The 17500-nt window shown below is 36.9% G+C and overlaps 1 long non-coding RNA gene across 1 annotated transcript in view; it reads right to left on the reverse strand.

The window, feature by feature from the left end:
• Positions 1 to 515: 515 nt before the first annotated feature.
• The window catches only part of LOC137982578 (uncharacterized), a 19484-nt gene continuing 2499 nt past the window's right edge, over positions 516 to 17500 (reverse strand). The window contains exons 3-4 of the long non-coding RNA XR_011118752.1: positions 16345 to 16410; positions 516 to 5175 (exon numbers count right to left, since the gene is read on the reverse strand). This is a non-coding gene — a long non-coding RNA (uncharacterized lncRNA). The remainder of the gene's footprint in view (positions 5176 to 16344; positions 16411 to 17500) is intronic.

Raw genomic sequence — 17500 nt, forward strand, 5'->3', positions numbered from 1 at the left:
GCACAACCAAGTAAGAGCAAATCGGATCGACGCGCGTCTTGTCAGCCACGAGAGGAAAGACGTTTACACAATTGAAATGAGCTGCACATGGATTGAGAGTAGAGCCAAGAAAGATGAGGAAAAGACACTCAATTATGGGCCCATGATGTGGGAGCTGAAGCAGAGATATAATCGTTACAGGGTTGAACAGTACAACATAATAATTGACGTACTGGGTGGCTATTCTAAACATCTAGAGAAGTCGGTGAGGAACCTAATAGGAGCGAGAGCGCGGGGTGTACTTGAGCGGATGCAGAAGTCGGTCATCTCAAACACTTTGAACATTGCCAGAACATTTAAGATAAATACTTAGTTAGGGCGCTAAGGGCACTAGATTTTAGGTTTTTTGCTTCTTCAGAAATCCAGAAACACAAGTATTGTCGCAAAATCTGTATTTTACTGATTTTCTACGCAGTTTTTATAGTGCATAAGAGTTTGATATGACTCTAAATAGGCTTTTAGTAGAGATAACCAGATTATGATGCCCTCGTGTAGGTTTATAAGAGATAATGAGAGTATAAAAACTGAATAAATTTCTAAGTAGGCTTTTAGTAGAGATAATATCACCATGTTTTTGCGTAGGTTTTATAGAGTATAAAATTTAATAATATTGTGAATTAGCTCTCTAAGTAGAAAGATCCATACCATTATGTATATTAGAATTGTACTAAGGTTCCGTACCGAACTTTTTTGACTTCTAAGTGTAGCTTCTCAAGTGGTGTAGGTTACGTTATGCGCCCTATACTACTCATAATGTGGACAGCATTCCAAAGTTTTATACTGCGAGATAATAATAATAATAAGCTTTATTTAACCAAGGAGCACCTTCAGCAATCTGTTCTCCAAGGTGTCCCAATTAGTGCTATTATTTAAGCATTAAAATGAGGTTTTCGGTTTTCTACTATACTATGTGTCTAATTATCTTCGTTACCGCTGGCCTTACTAATCGCCTGGTCCATCAATGTATATAGGAGATATAAAACATTCCGTAAACTGATAACCCTCCGTTACCTACTCACTTCCTCAAAAAATTTATGAGCGTTATCTGGAAAGAAAACTCTTTCTTGTTTAACGGGAAAAACCACTTTTAAACGCAAAGTTCATACAAGCCGCTTCTTTAGAAAAGATACAAAGAAGAATAAACAATTTCACAGAGCTACAGCAAATAGCCATCATTCGACTGTAAAATTCACGACTGAGATTCACATCTTTTATTCCTTTCACAGGATACAAGGACACTCTACTCTTGGTGTGCGCACGCACTTTAAACCGACAGAAACTCTCTAGTTCACTGAGTTCATGCACTTTACCTCCCGTCGCCCTCTGGGGGTCAGGAAAGGCTTCTTCAAAGGCTAAGCCCCAGGGCTTCTCTGAACTAACGCTTCCCTGAAACCAATATTTGAAGAAAACAACGCACAATTCTAACAAAGAATACGCTACAGGGGTTATCCACATAAGCCTTGTGAACATGCTCTCATCTAAAGTCAGGTTTAGCAAAAGAATGTCGGCTCTAAAAATAAACAAAAAGCGCGCAAAAAGATCTTGCCGTTTATTACAGAGTATCAGCCATCATGCAGTGCCTCATCTCAAATAGATTTTCTTAAACAACAACTGGGATCTTATATAAAACCAGCTTTTGCTGAGAAAATTTTTAAAATCCTCCCCTTATTTCCTATAGAAAAGGGAGATCTTTGAAAGATGTACCCGTTAGAGCAAAAATCTGAGGGTCTTTCAATTTCCTATCTTGACTAATAGAGCGATTTCACTCACGTGACCAGCAGGCATACTGGATTACTAAAACAAAAGAGAGTATTTGAATAAAAATAGAGATCAATTCCCAAAGGATTAGTTTGGTACACCACCATGGCCGCCATTCCTTTGTTTTGGAACACCAACATGGCTACCGTGACGTCATGTAAAAACGCTCTATAGGCCTTTTTTCGATATATCAAAATTCAGCTCGAAAGAGAGGTTTAGAGGACAATGACAAAGGAAAGTGTATGATATGCAAACATTTTTCACATTCACTCCAACGTGTTTCTATCGTTTTTTTCCTCACTGACTCACTATCAAGCTGAATATTTGATATTTCGAAAATGGCCTATAGGATTGGTGTTTTGCCACGTCAAGTGAAGTGACCCGTGATGACTGACGTTTTATGACACCGGAAGTGTTTACAGACGGAAGTCAGTTCTGTCGTTAACCAGATTCATCCGAGACTAGGAGTTAAAGAACTTGCACATGAATGCATTTGTGTGATATATTAAAACGATCATTTATAAACAGCATAACTTGACCTTATTTAAGTCAATCATTTAGTTCTTGATTTAAGGATATGTGAGACATTTTGATGGCTGATATTGGCTTGCTCATTTGACGGTTGGCAGTAAAATTGCGTTTTTGACGGCTAAATATTCGACCATTTGACGCTTGACGGTTAACCTCATAAATAAATAAATCATTCCACGATTTCCACATATCACTGGGACGTGTGTGAAATTCTCTCAAATTGTCCCACGGTTGTGTCAAAATGTCACTTCGAAATTTAGTGAAGTTAAAGTGCTTAAATTGCCTATAATTAATTGAGTTAATTTTATTTTGAAGGAGTGGGAATTGAAATTTTACGGCATACCTAGACTAAGCTGTGATCGCTTATACCAATGAGAGACACCCCAGAACAGATCACTGGAAAAATCGATAAATTTACATGCACATGTAAATTTAGATCATAACATGTAAATAGCATGTAAATTACATTGAAAACGCTGTAAATGAAAGTTTACAGCTAAAATGCCCTTTTGCAGATCTTAGAAGATGCTGCAAAGAAGACGTAAATATTGCGGACAAAGTATGTAAAAACTACGTAAATTGCGAACACTCCATGGCCAAAATCTTGTAAATACCATGTAAATGGCATACACCAGACTTATTCCAACCTGTAAACTCCCTGTAAATATTTCCACTACACTGTAAACATCCTGTGAATCGATGAAACAGACAGGGGTTTGAACCTGTAAAAGACTTGTAAATTGAAAAAGTGGGACTGGTTTGACCCTGTTAAAAAAGTTGCATATTATAATTTAAAATGAAGACTTAAGTGACCACGCAAAAACCTGGTTAAAAAAAAATCCCAAGAAACATTTGACAAGGACACCTCCACTGGCATAACTTTTAATGGCAGCAGATTTTTTACAACATCAAGGTTTGAGCACTACAGTAAATAGATTTATTATATAAACACCAATGAAATACCAAGTGAGCTTTTGCACAAAAACATGATATCTTCACATGTGAAAATACTATGGTTACTATGGTTACATATGAAAATCGCGCCTTTCCATGCCTTTCGTGAAATGATTTACTATTTAATTGGTGTTTATAAATAGAATATTACATGGCCACTTGGAGATATGAAAGTTCTCTTCTCATGTTGAAAAATATTTCACTCGTTCGCTGCGCTCACTCATGAAATATTTTTCGACACTCGAAGAGAAATTTCGTATCTCCTCGCGGCCATGTAATATCCTCTATTTATTATATAGATACTGATGAAAGACCAGGATTTCTCCTTTTACTATAAAATCACATCTTCACTGCGTGCAGTGAACATATCATTTGTATCTTTCACATGTGAGGATATAGCTGTTGTCATGGTAACGAACACGATTAGCCAATAAAACGCGAGCTTCCTCTTCATTGTACGATACTTTTGTGCTTTAATATAATTCTTATCTGCTACATTAACATTTTTATTGCAAATTTTACATTATCATGATTTGCTTTTCATAACTTTCATATCTTGTTTCATGTTACACAACATGCGTGTTTTAGTGGTTGGTGAAATATTTTTTCATCATTTTGAAAACGAATAAAACAAGTTGTTTTAAATCTAGACATTTCATCAATATCTATATAAAAAACAGAACATTACATGGCCGCTTGGGGATACGAATTTTATCTTCTCGTGCTGAAAGTATCTCTCACTCATTCGCTTTGCTCACTCGTGACAGATACTTTCAGCACTCGAAGATAAAATTCGTATCCCCGCGCGGCCATGTAATATCCTCTATATATCAAATACCCCTTTTTTTTTCGCAAAACAATACTCAAATATTATGCTTAGTTTATCAAATATACAATTCTATCAATCCTTCAAATACGAATGAAGTACATGTTAATAATTGAGGTCATCAAGAGATACATGTAGTCTTATTTTCACCGATAAAAATGCATTTCTAACCATAAACAGATAATAAGTAGATGATAAAATACACTTATAACCTTCATAACCATTAACAGATAATAACTGCATTTACATTCATTTCATTGTTCATTAATTCTTGATAAACATTAATAAATAATGACTATGGGTAAATTCATTTTAATGCCCATGTAATGGCACAAAACAACAGCCTTAATACTTTATTCGATTTCAAAAGTTGATTAAATGACATTGGATCTTTACTTAAACATCATTATTAGTCCCTTTCTTTGTGTCGTAATAGCAGCAGACAAATAAAGCCTTTAAAGAAAACGACAAAACCTTTCAGTTTATAATACATGTTTCAAAAGAAACTTCTGCCATCTTCAGTTAGTCAGAATACAAACATCAAACATCTGCAGAGTTTTGAACATTGTCACGCCTCATGTTCAGCAAATTTTTTTTCCCGTTTTAGATCACGTCTCCACCAGTTTTCAACTCAAGTTAAAAGAGGCTATGTGTATTCAGGGAAACAACCCTCTTTGAATCAACAATTACATTATGTCAATCTAAAACTATCTTTAATTTCATGCAATACTTCATTCAGTTGTTACTATTTTTTCACATAAGCATTTTCTATTTATTATAATTTCAGCTTCCATCGCTTGTATTCTGACTAACTGAGCATGGCACAAGTTTCTGTTGAAACATGTATTATAAACTCAAAGGTTTAGTTGTTTTCTTAAAATTCTTTAATTTTTCTTTGCACATTATTTTCGTCAAACAATCTTTGTCCAAGCAACCTTAACATATAACTTTTATTTGACTTCCTGTTGTAAAGAATGACAAACGTTTAAGACTTTACTTGACCACAAAAATGTAATTTTGACCTTCAAGTAGAGGAGGCCAACCATAATTGCTTGATCTTCTGGAACCTTTAAACAGAAGAGCAAACATTTCCTGTCAGGGTTTAATAACCAATTTACTGTAACAGTAACTTGACATAATTATAAATAAAGAGAATGATTTTGTCGTAGCAAACATACATACATACATACATACTTTACTGACTTTCCCCAAGGGGCTTTTCAAAGACAATATTAACACAAATATATTCCTATTTACAATTAAAAGATAAAAGATAAAATTTTAAAAATTGTTAAAATATATAAGTATTAAATTACAGTTCTTTAAGTAATTTGGTCCTCAGGTGATTTTTAAAAACAGTGACTGAATCACACAGTTTAAGATTATAATCTAAAGAGTTCCATAAATTAACTATTCTATAATAAAAGGTTCTTTGGCCGCTAGCGGTTTTAAAAAGTGGAATGTTCAACAATTGAGAGTTTCTGGTGCTACGACCGCTCACCTCGGCTCGCTTTAAAAATTTTGAAGACAGATATTCAGGGGCGTGGCCCGTCATACATTTAAAGGCCATTATAGCGCTTCGGTAATATAACTGGTTTGCCACAGGTAGCCAATTGAGCTCTTTACGAATGGGCGTAATATGGTCATATTTACGCGCGCCGCTCACAATGCGGCAGGCGAAGTTTTGCACAGCCTGCAGTTTGTTAATATTACACTTCGACGTGTTTGCCCATACATTGGAACAATAAAATAATTTACTAAAAACTAAAGAGTTGATAATCGTCAGGAGTGTACGTTTGTCAAAAACATGCTTGACGCGGTTTATTTGGCCGAGGCAGGACATGCAAGAAGAAGCCGTTTTAATTATGTGTTCATCGTAAGTTAAATTAGAATCCAAAATCACGCCCAGGTGTTTAGCAGTGTCTGAAGGCATGATGTCCTTTCCCATAAAGGGAAGGGAATGAAATTGCAATTTTGCACGCATTTGCCTGCTGCCAAATATCATTAACTTGGTTTTGCTAGGATTAAGTAACAAGAGGTTATTGGAGCACTATTCTCCTATTTTAAACAGATCGTCTTTCAAGTCAGTAATTGCATCCAGGTTGTCTTTTAGTTGAAAGGAAGTAATGAGTTTCGTATCATCTACGTAACTTTGGGTGTTGCATTTCTGTGGTATCGAGGAAAGATCATTCGTATATATGCTAAATAGTACTGGCCCCAAAATACTCCCTTGAGGTACACCACTGGTCACAGGCAAAGGCTCAGACAGCGTTGAGTGGATTCGTACTACTTGTTTCCTGTTGGTTAGGTAACTGCGAAACCATTGGAGAGTATGACTGGAGGTTCCGACATCTTGCAATTTTAAAATTAATGTCTCGTGATTAACACTATCAAAGGCTTTGGTCATATCTAAGAGTACAACAGCAGTTAACTTCTTTTTATCAATAGCGTTAAGAATTGTGTCGGTTGTTTCAATGACAGATGTTTCACACGAATGCCATTTCTTGTTACCGCTTTGAGTCTTTGATAGGGTGTCATTTGATTGCAGATATGAAGTCAGTTGATTATGTACAACCCTTTCGCAAACCTTAGATAAAACTGGTAGGAGTGATATGGGCCTATTGTTGTTTGCCTGTTCGTGGTCGCCGTCTTTTGGAATTGGTGTAACCTCAGCTGTTTTCCATTTTGATGGAAAAACACATGTTAGAAAGGATGCATTAACAATAGACGTGATTGTGTGAACAATTGGATTAAGACAATCTTTGACTTGACTAATCAACTTGATCAATCTTTGATTTGACTAGCTACTTTGACTTTGTTGGTTATAATGAGAATGTCTTTATAGGGCCTGGCCAAACGGGAAATGTTTGGCATTTAAACAACATCACATATTGTTTGGTGACCAAGCATTTTACCATTCGGCCACCTTGTTGGGGGCTCTTTGATCGTGTTTGGTCGTGTTTGATAAAAATTGAAGGCCACAAAATATTCGATCAAAAACAACAAAAACATTTCTTTTGTTCTCATGCTTGATGGGCGAACTTGAGGAGTTTGATCTGAGTTAGATCAAACATGTTTAACCGTTTGGCCACCCACTTCAAGAGCATGTTTGGTCACCAAACAATTTGTTTGATGTTGTTTAAATGGCAAACATTTCCTGTTTCTCAATTAAGGCGCTTATGATGCTCCATCAACTGTCCTGTGTAAAGGCTATTGCAAAATGAAATTGGCAAAGTTTTTTTACTGTCAAGATGTGTGTGCATTGTACTTACAAAACGTGTCTCCAACTACATTTGTACTCCAACTCCTTTTCTTTTATTTTCTTTCATCTTTGACTATCATAAAAATTTGGTTTTATCAACGGAGTTGATAATGTAAATTGGCCACCGTACAGAGATTCTAAAAGCTGACGTTTCGAGCGTTAGCCCTTCGTCAGAGCGAATGACGAAGGGCTAACGCTCGAAACGTCAGCTTTTAGAATCTCTGTACGGTGGCCAATTTACATTATCAACTCCGTTGATAAAACCAAATTTTTGTATACTACTTCCCCACCGACTCAGCACCACAGTTTCTTTAGAAACTACCCCTTCATTCATTTGACTATCATAGTCTGACACTTCCTAAATGTACAAAAGGCAGGTGTACCATTTAATAAAAAAAGTAACTAATTAGCATTGGAATATATTTAATTAATAAACATTTTTGTACGGCTTCCCAGTTGATTATAATTTTGTTGAGAGTAATTATAGTGTCTGTGCGGTCACATGACTATGACGTAGGTAAAAAGTTAGTTCCGCCATATTGGAGGAGTGAAATCTGACACGCGACTCCTCGCGTCTTGTAGCGATGCCTTCGGTTTGTCTAATCGTTGGATGTTCCAACGATAAAAAGAGACGTCCAGACCTTAGTTTTTGTAGGGTGCCTAAAGTTATTACTAGTCAAGGCGAGCAGACGGAAATTTTGTCGAATGAACGGCGAACCACAGGCGGCCCAGAGTCGGAAGGTAAACAATTATAAGGATTTGTATGGGAATCTCGATAACAGACTGAAAAAGATATTTACCCGCAAAAGTTCTCAATAAAAAAGCCATACTTTATTGTCATGGTGAATTTCTTGCCTTTTGTGTGGTTTTTTGCCTGATTGAATGCGATTTAAGCGACTTCTCAAATTCCCGAGTCGTCACTCTTCCCTAAATAAAGGAAAGGCTGGCAACTCATTTCTAACTTACCTCAGATCTCGCCGAAAAAATGCACACTTCTCCGGCATCAGTCACGCTCAAACTCCGGCGATGGCTACACGGATAAATTTACTTCCCCTTGACCAAGTTTCAAGGTCCAGCGAGTATCCATTGCTGAGAAACTGCGAAAAATATTCAAATTTTCAAACTCCTTCGAGGCTCGCTAACAACCAATTTTGACACGGCTGGTCAACGGTTCACTGAGCCTCCATACCGTGAGCGCAAACCTACGCAAGTGTACCCATAGTTGGGCAGAGCAAAACAAATCCCAGACTCGTCCCCAAATACCTGCCTGGGGTCATGTTCGAGTTTCTAAATCAGCGAACGATATTAAAAGTTCCACACTGAAACCTTAAACACAGCTCCCATCGCTTTGGTTGCCCCACCGCATGTTATAAATCCGGATTTTCATCGAACTCCGTAAGTACTGAAGCTGTTTGGATGGAGTTTGAAACGCAGTCGAAGGTATTTACTAGTGTATGAAAAACAATCCTGTTTTTCATCCGTCAACAACTCACATTATCATGACTGCAGAAGAAATTCATATGAAAAGGTCGCTGCACCTTTTCAGCATTAATTTTAGCTTTTGGACAAATTTTCTGTTGAGAGTCCAGGGAAAATGCCATCGTTGAAATCATCTGTGCTTTGTTTTTGCGCTTCCAGTTGCGTTGAAATGTTCAAAGTTATTGCTCACACCGGTGCATCAAGCGATATCGATCGAAAACTAACAATTATTACTCGGAATACCTGGAAGGTATCCGAGTTACAATCTCGCTTGTCTGTTTTTTGGACAGTAGAAATTACGGTGCGGTGATTTCTTTGGCTCAAAACTATACTTTTTCCAACGACAACAAAAAAACAGCCGTGGTGTCGAGTGTCATCGGACGAGGGGATTTTTGCACGCGCGAGGCTTCAAACAACTTCAGTACTTACGGAAATCGATGAAAATCCGGATTTATAACATGCGGTGGGGCAACCAAAGCGATGGGAGCTGTGTTTAAGGTTTCAGTGTGGAACTTTTAATATCGTTCGCCGATTTAGAAACTCGAACATGACCCCAGGCAGGTATTTGGGGACGAGTCTGGGATTTGTTTTGCTCTGCCCAACTATGGGTACACTTGCGTAGGTTTGCGCTCACGGTTTGGAGGCTCAGTGAACCGTTGACCAGCCGTGTCAAAATTGGTTGTTAGCGAGCCTCGAAGGAGTTTGAAAATTTGAATATTTTTCGCAGTTTCTCAGCAATGGATACTCGCTGGACCTTGAAACTTGGTCAAGGGGAAGTAAATTTATCCGTGTAGCCATCGCCGGAGTTTGAGCGTGACTGATGCCGGAGAAGTGTGCATTTTTTCGGCGAGATCTGAGGTAAGTTAGAAATGAGTTGCCAGCCTTTCCTTTATTTAGGGAAGAGTGACGACTCGGGAATTTGAGAAGTCGCTTAAATCGCATTCAATCAGGCAAAAAACCACACAAAAGGCAAGAAATTCACCATGACAATAAAGTACGGCTTTTTTATTGAGAACTTTTGCGGGTAAATATCTTTTTCAGTCTGTTATCGAGATTCCCATACAAATCCTTATAATTGTTTACCTTCCGACTCTGGGCCGCCTGTGGAGAAACAACAAGAAAGAGCCCAGAGAATAAGAGAAAGACGTAAACGCGAGAAGGAGCGTGAAGAACAGGATCAGGCTGTTAAACAAAAAATGTCCAGGAAAGATGAATCAGAAGCCCATGAAGATAGAATCAGGGATATTTCTTTCGCGGTTCAAGATGAAGGAGATTTGGTAGAGGTTCCAGAGGAGGAGGAAGACGGGAACAACATGGCCACGCAAACTGAGCCAAGCGAACTCACGCAATCACGGGAGATGACGGTAAAGTTCGCTTTTACACTGGGTTACCCTCGAGGGAAGTTTTAATGAAAACATTCTCCTTTGTATCTCCACATGTCAACAGACGCTCCCTGTCATTGAGTAAATTTCAGGAGTTTGTTCTGGTGTTGATAAAACTACGACTGGCCGTCCCACACCAAGATCTTGTTTATCGTTTTGATGTTTCTAGAATTGTTGTTTTTCGCATTATTGTCACCTGGTTAACTGTCATGGATGTTCGTTTATCTCTTTTAATTTCCTGGCCAATTTGGGAACAGCTTCAAAAAAAACTTATGCAGTTGGCCCAGGAATTAATTAAGTGATATGAATTAATAGCAATTGAACTAAAGCTCAGTAAAACAGAAAATTTGTTATGGTTTCTAAGGGCAAGGCTTGTGGGATTGACAATCTAGTACCCAGTGCAGCCTTATTTGGGTTCTAGTGCTTAGTTGAAAGAGTTTGACAGTGTATTTCAATTTAGTAAAATCCAGCTAGTGGTCGATTATCTATGCTGCATTCTGATTGGTTGAGCTACTACTAGGCTATATGTTATAGCCCACTAGTAGCGAAGAGTGTCAGCTTTGAAAACCAAAACTATGTTTTTGCTAGCTAAAGTTGTTTTGTCTTGATATTTTTTATTTTTTATTTTTTGATATTTTTGTCTTGATATTTTGACCAACAAGTTGGTGTCTGCTATAGAGACGTTTTGACCATGTATTTGGTTTTTTTATATGTTACCTTTCCTTTGTACATAGTTTTTTATTGTATAATTTTAATAATGTAGCTTTCTTTCATACAAATTATGAAATATATATATTGCAAGGTTCATATTAGCCTCCCACACAGATACTTGACACTGTTTCGATCAAATTGTCTGATCCTGTAGAAAATATGGTTAGCCTACGTCTACACGTAGGCTAAAATATGGTGAGCCTTAGTAATGAATAATATTTTTATCCATGGACAAAGGTAATAAAATTGATCAAATATAAAAATATTGTTGAATGGATGGTGTGATCCTCCTTTAATATCTAACACTGGGTTGGAGAGGCAGTAAAATAAATACAACAATATTTCTAGCTCTTTGGAATGAAGATTCTCCTTCCAATTTGTCTTGTTTATGCTCAATAATCAAAGGGAAAATTTAATACATGTATAAACAGTATTAATATCAGGAGTCATTTGTAATTGGGGCCTTAGTCCACACTGTCCTTTCGTACAGAATGAAAAAATCCCTCTCAAGATAACTGGGTCCTTTCATTCTACCTTAAAATTAGTTCTCTACTGGGATTTAATCTTTGCGGGTACTACCTGGAAATCACTGTCCCTCATCTGTGGGATTTTTCCCAATAAACAAGTACAAGATGTGGCAATGGTCACTTACAGCGTATCATAACAACAAGGGTGTTTACATAATTTTATATAACTGCATGCAATGAAGAATGTAACCTTTTAAGCCCCATATCAAGTTCTGCAATACAGTGCATTTCTTATGGTACTGTTCAGTTAAACATTGACACATTTTATCTTAGATGGTCCTTTTATTCATTCTCCTGACCTGCATGTTTCATTAGGCAGTGATAATGTAAGGTCAGGAGAACTTATTTGCTACTCGCTGTTAGGGCTTAAAAGGTTATCACTTGGGAAAATGCCCATTATTAAAGATCAACGGTTGGAAAAAGTTCCATTCGACTGGACCTCAAACATCTTGAAAGGTGAGGACGCATCTTCGGGATGTCAAATTGAATAGTCAAGGGTTCATTGAGCTGAAAGAACAGTTCCTTCTTCGGTTGATATTATCCACAATGGCATGTGCGGATCATTCATTCGTTGGAATGTCTCACTTTTGCAAGAACAACGTATTTATCTCGCAATGTTTGTCCAAGAACACTTGTAATAAAGCCAGACACCATATGGTTGTACGCAAGGAGACTTCTGAAATTTTTAAACTGCTCCTTTGTATAAAAACTCGTATCGAGCACTAGATATGACAGAAGATCGCACGACTCGACTGGAGGAAGACATTCCGGAGTACAGTTTTCATCCGGAATAAGGAAAGGGTCGATACCAATGGCCGCTATTTTCTCCACATATCTTCTCCCTTTGTTGCCCTGTAATGACTCGCCATAGGCAGACAGAATAAACTTGAAATTTGTCTCGCTCTCACAAGGACACGCTTCAGTTGCCGCCATTACAAATAGAACATTACTCCTCCAAGATGGCGGCGCCTCGTTTTCGGAATTTTTGTGACGTCACGCGAACAGACACTATAGACAAGACTAGTGTTTAAAGTTTGATCTATATTGGAATTAAAAAAACTTGCATGAATATTTCAACCAGTCAGATGCAAAGCTAAGACCAATAGTTTTATTGCAACTTAGTCACTCTACGTGTAGGTTTCCCATACTTAGCAGCAGCAGCTGCATTGGATTGGTTAGCATTCTGACTAGGATACATGTATATGACTCCAGTTTATGGTTAATTGACAGGATTGACAGGTACAGTATTTCATTCAGGAAATATTCTGGTGTGTAATTACTTTGGTCTTGTTGGTTTGGCAACATTACAATAAATAGGCAAGTTTCATATTCTCACAGATGGACTGGAACCAGCATCAAATAGAGGCTCATGCAGAGGAATGCAAATTATTTTCCTTTGCATCAGCCTCTATTTGATGCTTGATCCAGTCCAACCGTGATAATACTGGTCAATTGAAGACCCCTCTATCAACTTCAAAACTTGTTAGTTACCGGTAGTTTTTGGTAATGAAATGTTGTGATTTCCAGTGAAATTTGGAATAAATAATCACTAGTAATTTCTTTTTCAAAGACCACCAAAATTGCACGAGCCTGTAGGGCTAGTGCACTTTTTAGCCTTTGAAAAAATTTACTCGTGATTATTTATTCTAAATTGCACGAGAAAAATCATGTGATTACCTCTTAATAATATATATGAAAAAAATCGAGATGGTTAAGTAGAAGGAACACACGCATATCACGCAACCAGGGAAAAACTGTGCCATCCAGGGCACACGCTTAATTTGAAAACAAAACACTTCATTGGTTCTGACCAAAGCGTATTGTTTAATATTAGCCAATCATAATCCAGAATTTTGATGTGTAATTTACACTGTTATTACACTTTTTTTGCACTACGTTACACTTGAACTGCACTGCTCTCAGACAATCAGAATCGAGCAATTTTTTCATGTATATTATTAAACACGGAATATCAATATTAAGTAACAACAATTCTGCATTACAGTTTATCCTACATGTATGTGCAACAAAGCATAGGGAAACTGCTAACAATACATTTATTGGCTAAGAGCAATATTGCTGAAATGGGTTTAAAATTCCCTAAAACTAATTGGAAATAGCAATGTCATATCCCCCAGCAAATCAAGATTTATCCAAGAGGGTTGACAGAAGTATTAATTTTACATGTAAGAAAAAAACTTAGCGAAATAAGTGTTAGCGGGCAACGTTTCACCCAGACTGTGATGACATCACATTCAAGTGACAAAAAGAATCTTTAACCTAGTATAAACTAATTTATATGGTGTGAGGTTATGGAAACCATTAACACATATTTTTATAGTGTTGTACTTAACATGTATGCAATGTAAAGTATGTTCAAATTAAACAAAAAGTTTTGTGCGGACAGTGTCCAATTGTGTATTGAAGCTTGGTAACTTAGACAAACTAGTTTTCCATTGCATTTCTTCAATACCAAAAAGTTAGTTGTGAGGTCACCAACAGTTTTAATTATATGAATGAAATGATATACATGTATGAAATGAACCATGCATTGAATTGCAGATATGAAATCAAGTGGAGCTATAATGATCCTCGCAGTTATGAACGCAATTTTTGCACTTCCGTAGAGAAGTCTGAAAATTTCAGGACTTCAACGGGGTTTGAACCCATGACCTCACTATGCAGGTGCGACGCTCTAACCAACTGAGCTTAATGAAGCGACTGATGTTGGTTGTTGGTCATTTGTGGGTTCAAGTGTTCCTGTGATGAATGAACCAATGAATGTTCGTGTAATGATATATGTATGAAACAAATGATAATTATGTTGAACTCGTAAATTGGTGGGGTGGTTTAATGCCACAAACAATACTAGTTTTAATCCAGAACCTAAAAAAATCATGTTTCGCTTGTTCAAGCAAAGCCTTGCTGGGCATCGAACTGTGAGAAAGTTTAACTTTACCTTTGTTATACATTTATAAAAGAGAGCTCAAATTATTTTGTCTCAAGTTGTTAATAATATTAATTTTAAATACAAGGTCGAGAAATTTACATGTCATTGATTCAATTTACTTTATTCGCCCTCTTTGATTGTTCAATCTCACTGAGTTCCTGTGCATGTCAGTATATAGCTGCCTATTACATCCTGTTTTGGCTTGTATGTCATATAATAAGTTGTATTTGTTTTCTTTTTCTTTTTATTTGTATCATCATTTCTTGGTATTAATGACTAGTATAATGTAAAATTCTGTTGTGTATTCAATAAAAATAAATAAATATATGTTGAACTGCAGATATGAAATCAAGTGAAGCTATGATCCTTAGTGGCTTCATAGCTCAGTTCTTTAAAGCATCGCACCAGCGGTTTTCATCAATATGTTAATGGAGTGCTGGCTAGTGTAACTGATGTACTCTGCATTGCACAGATCAAATTGATATAATCATACACCACACATTGCTGGTTAACCTTTTGACACCCAAACGGGCCTAAACCAGCCATACTTAGCATTTTACTCTGTCTAACACCAGATGATTTTACTCATCAATGGGAAACCCCTGCAAGTCAATGGATTAATTTAAAGATGGTTTCGGTTCACACAGTTTAACATCTTCACTAATTTTGCAGCTTCTGAACACTGGTGTAAGAATGTGATTTTTTACTCAGATAAGATACTGTTCTTCATCAACTGCATCAGTACTGGTAAGTATTGCATTTATACACATATTCATTGTTACATGTACCTGCTGGTCTATTTACTGCTGCACTCATTTCTACAATCATCTTGAATCTAATTGTTTTTTGGCTATAAAAACATTTTAATTTAATTAACAATAATTATATTGATCCAAAATCAATAAATATTACCAATAGTCCAAAACCTGTATGAATTTCACATACTTGAACTGTGGAGAACCAAATGAGTGGTGATTGTGAAAGATCATCACAGTTTTGTTTGATGCTTTCAGCAGCAAAAGACAGACCTGAACTGAAAAAATTAGGCCTGAATGGGATGTGATAACTGACCTCTGTGATATACTGCTGCAACCGCAACGCTCAGGTCAGGGTTCAAATCCTGTTCAGCCCTGAAATATTCAGGTCTATCTTTCACTGCTGCTTAAACAGCAAGCAAAACTGTAATGAACTTAATAGTCTCTCTTCAGTCTAAAACCATATTGCACACTGAAATGGAGCAACATGATCTTTACTGTTGTTATCTTCTTTTGGATCTTTGGTTCTGGAGTGTTAATTTGCATCCAAGGCAAGAATGATGATAACACCAGGACACTACATGTACATCAATGAACATGCTGAATGTTTGAGAATAAAATGCTCACCAAAGGTTGAATAAGAACATTATCTATCCAAAACCTACAATTCTGCCGTAGCTTGTATTGTGACTGTACTGATAATTATTGGTTATTATTAATGGTTTAAGTTGTTGTCCTTTGTTATTTATTTTATTTGTTAAAATAATTAGTTGACCCGTTTAACCACGGAATGCGTGTAGCTCCGCCCACCACGATTAGCCTTTGCTATTTGTGGGCGGAGACAGACTGTACCTTTTTGTATCTGTTCTTTTATTTTTTGATATAAATACTACAGCTACATGCACATTAACCCATTGACTCCTGGGGGTTCTCCATTGATGAGTAAAATTATCTGGCATTAGACATGCAGAGTAAAATACTAAGTATACAATGTAGCTGGTTTAGGACGGTTTAGGGGTGAATGGGTTAACCCAACACTAGAGCATTACCTAAAGGTGCATGTTCTTAATACAATATCATGAGTTCAACAATCAGATCGCTTCAGGGCAAAGATAACTTGTGAAGGGTCATGAATGTAAAATAAAATTATACAAAAAGCAATGGTCATACCCATGACTTTCCTTTGAACACAGTGGGGATTTCTGTCCCCTTCCTCTTGATGTTAAGGCTTCTTTCCTAAACAGGATTAAAGACACGTCTTAGTATGTTGTACTCTTAGTATACAAAAACATAGAATAAACGACAGTAGTTGTACTGTCATTATGCCACTGAAAGAGTCACACAAATTTATTTCACCTTTTTCTGATAAGCAGGTGGCTTTCTTAATGACCTAACGATGCTGCTGATGTGCTTTATGGCTTTTGCAGTACCTACATGTAATGTATAGTGCAACCTATACAACACTCTCTACAAACTTAAAATTAAACAATAATTATTTCAACTCCTTTTAATCTAATTTCACTCATCCTCTTAATTACCCTCGTAGTAGTAGTAGTAGTAGCAGCAGCAGCAGTAGTAGGAGTACTAGCAGTAGCATTAGCACTTACTCAGCAGTAGTACTAGAAGTACAGTGCTAGGAGTAGTAGATGCAATGTCCAGCAGTATTCCAGTTAACCACTGGTAATAATCAAGGAAAGTGCATTCAAGCTGCCTTTTTCTGAATCAAATAATTTATTCTATAATTATTATAGGTTTTGACTGAGGATGATCACTAAATTTCATTAAATGGCAATTTATTCTGGATCATGCATCATATAAAACATTTTACATGACTGTGAGTTGAATTTTGGTCTAAAGTCACATATTAATAAATAAGTTTTTTTTAAACACAGATCAAGCTTGAGGCCCACATGCGAAATCAAGGTGAGTAGCCAGCCTCACAAAGCGAGCAGCCAAGAAACCTAAAATCACAAATCATCCATACATGCATTGACCTCTTTCATAATGGTGGCCAAATAATATAGTGTACATGATTGTATATTCTTTTGTGTTTACCCTAACAGTGCTGGAAATAACAGTCGGTCATCGGACATTATCCGACCAAATTTTGAAAATGTCCGGCCAATTTCAGATTATGATCAGACACGATGACCGAACATGTCAGCAGCACATCTTGAGTTCTCTTCTTCAAGGTTTTGTCAGTCAATAAATTATGTCCGGTCCAATTTGTGAAATGTCCGACCAAAAGGAAGATTTGAAAGGACATATGTCCTCTGAATAAAGAAAAATTATTTCCAGCACTGCCCTAATAAGCCTTTCTAGGCTC

Source organism: Montipora foliosa, chromosome 13, assembly GCF_036669935.1.
Source record: "Montipora foliosa isolate CH-2021 chromosome 13, ASM3666993v2, whole genome shotgun sequence".
Classification (NCBI taxonomy): Eukaryota; Metazoa; Cnidaria; class Anthozoa; order Scleractinia; family Acroporidae; genus Montipora; species Montipora foliosa.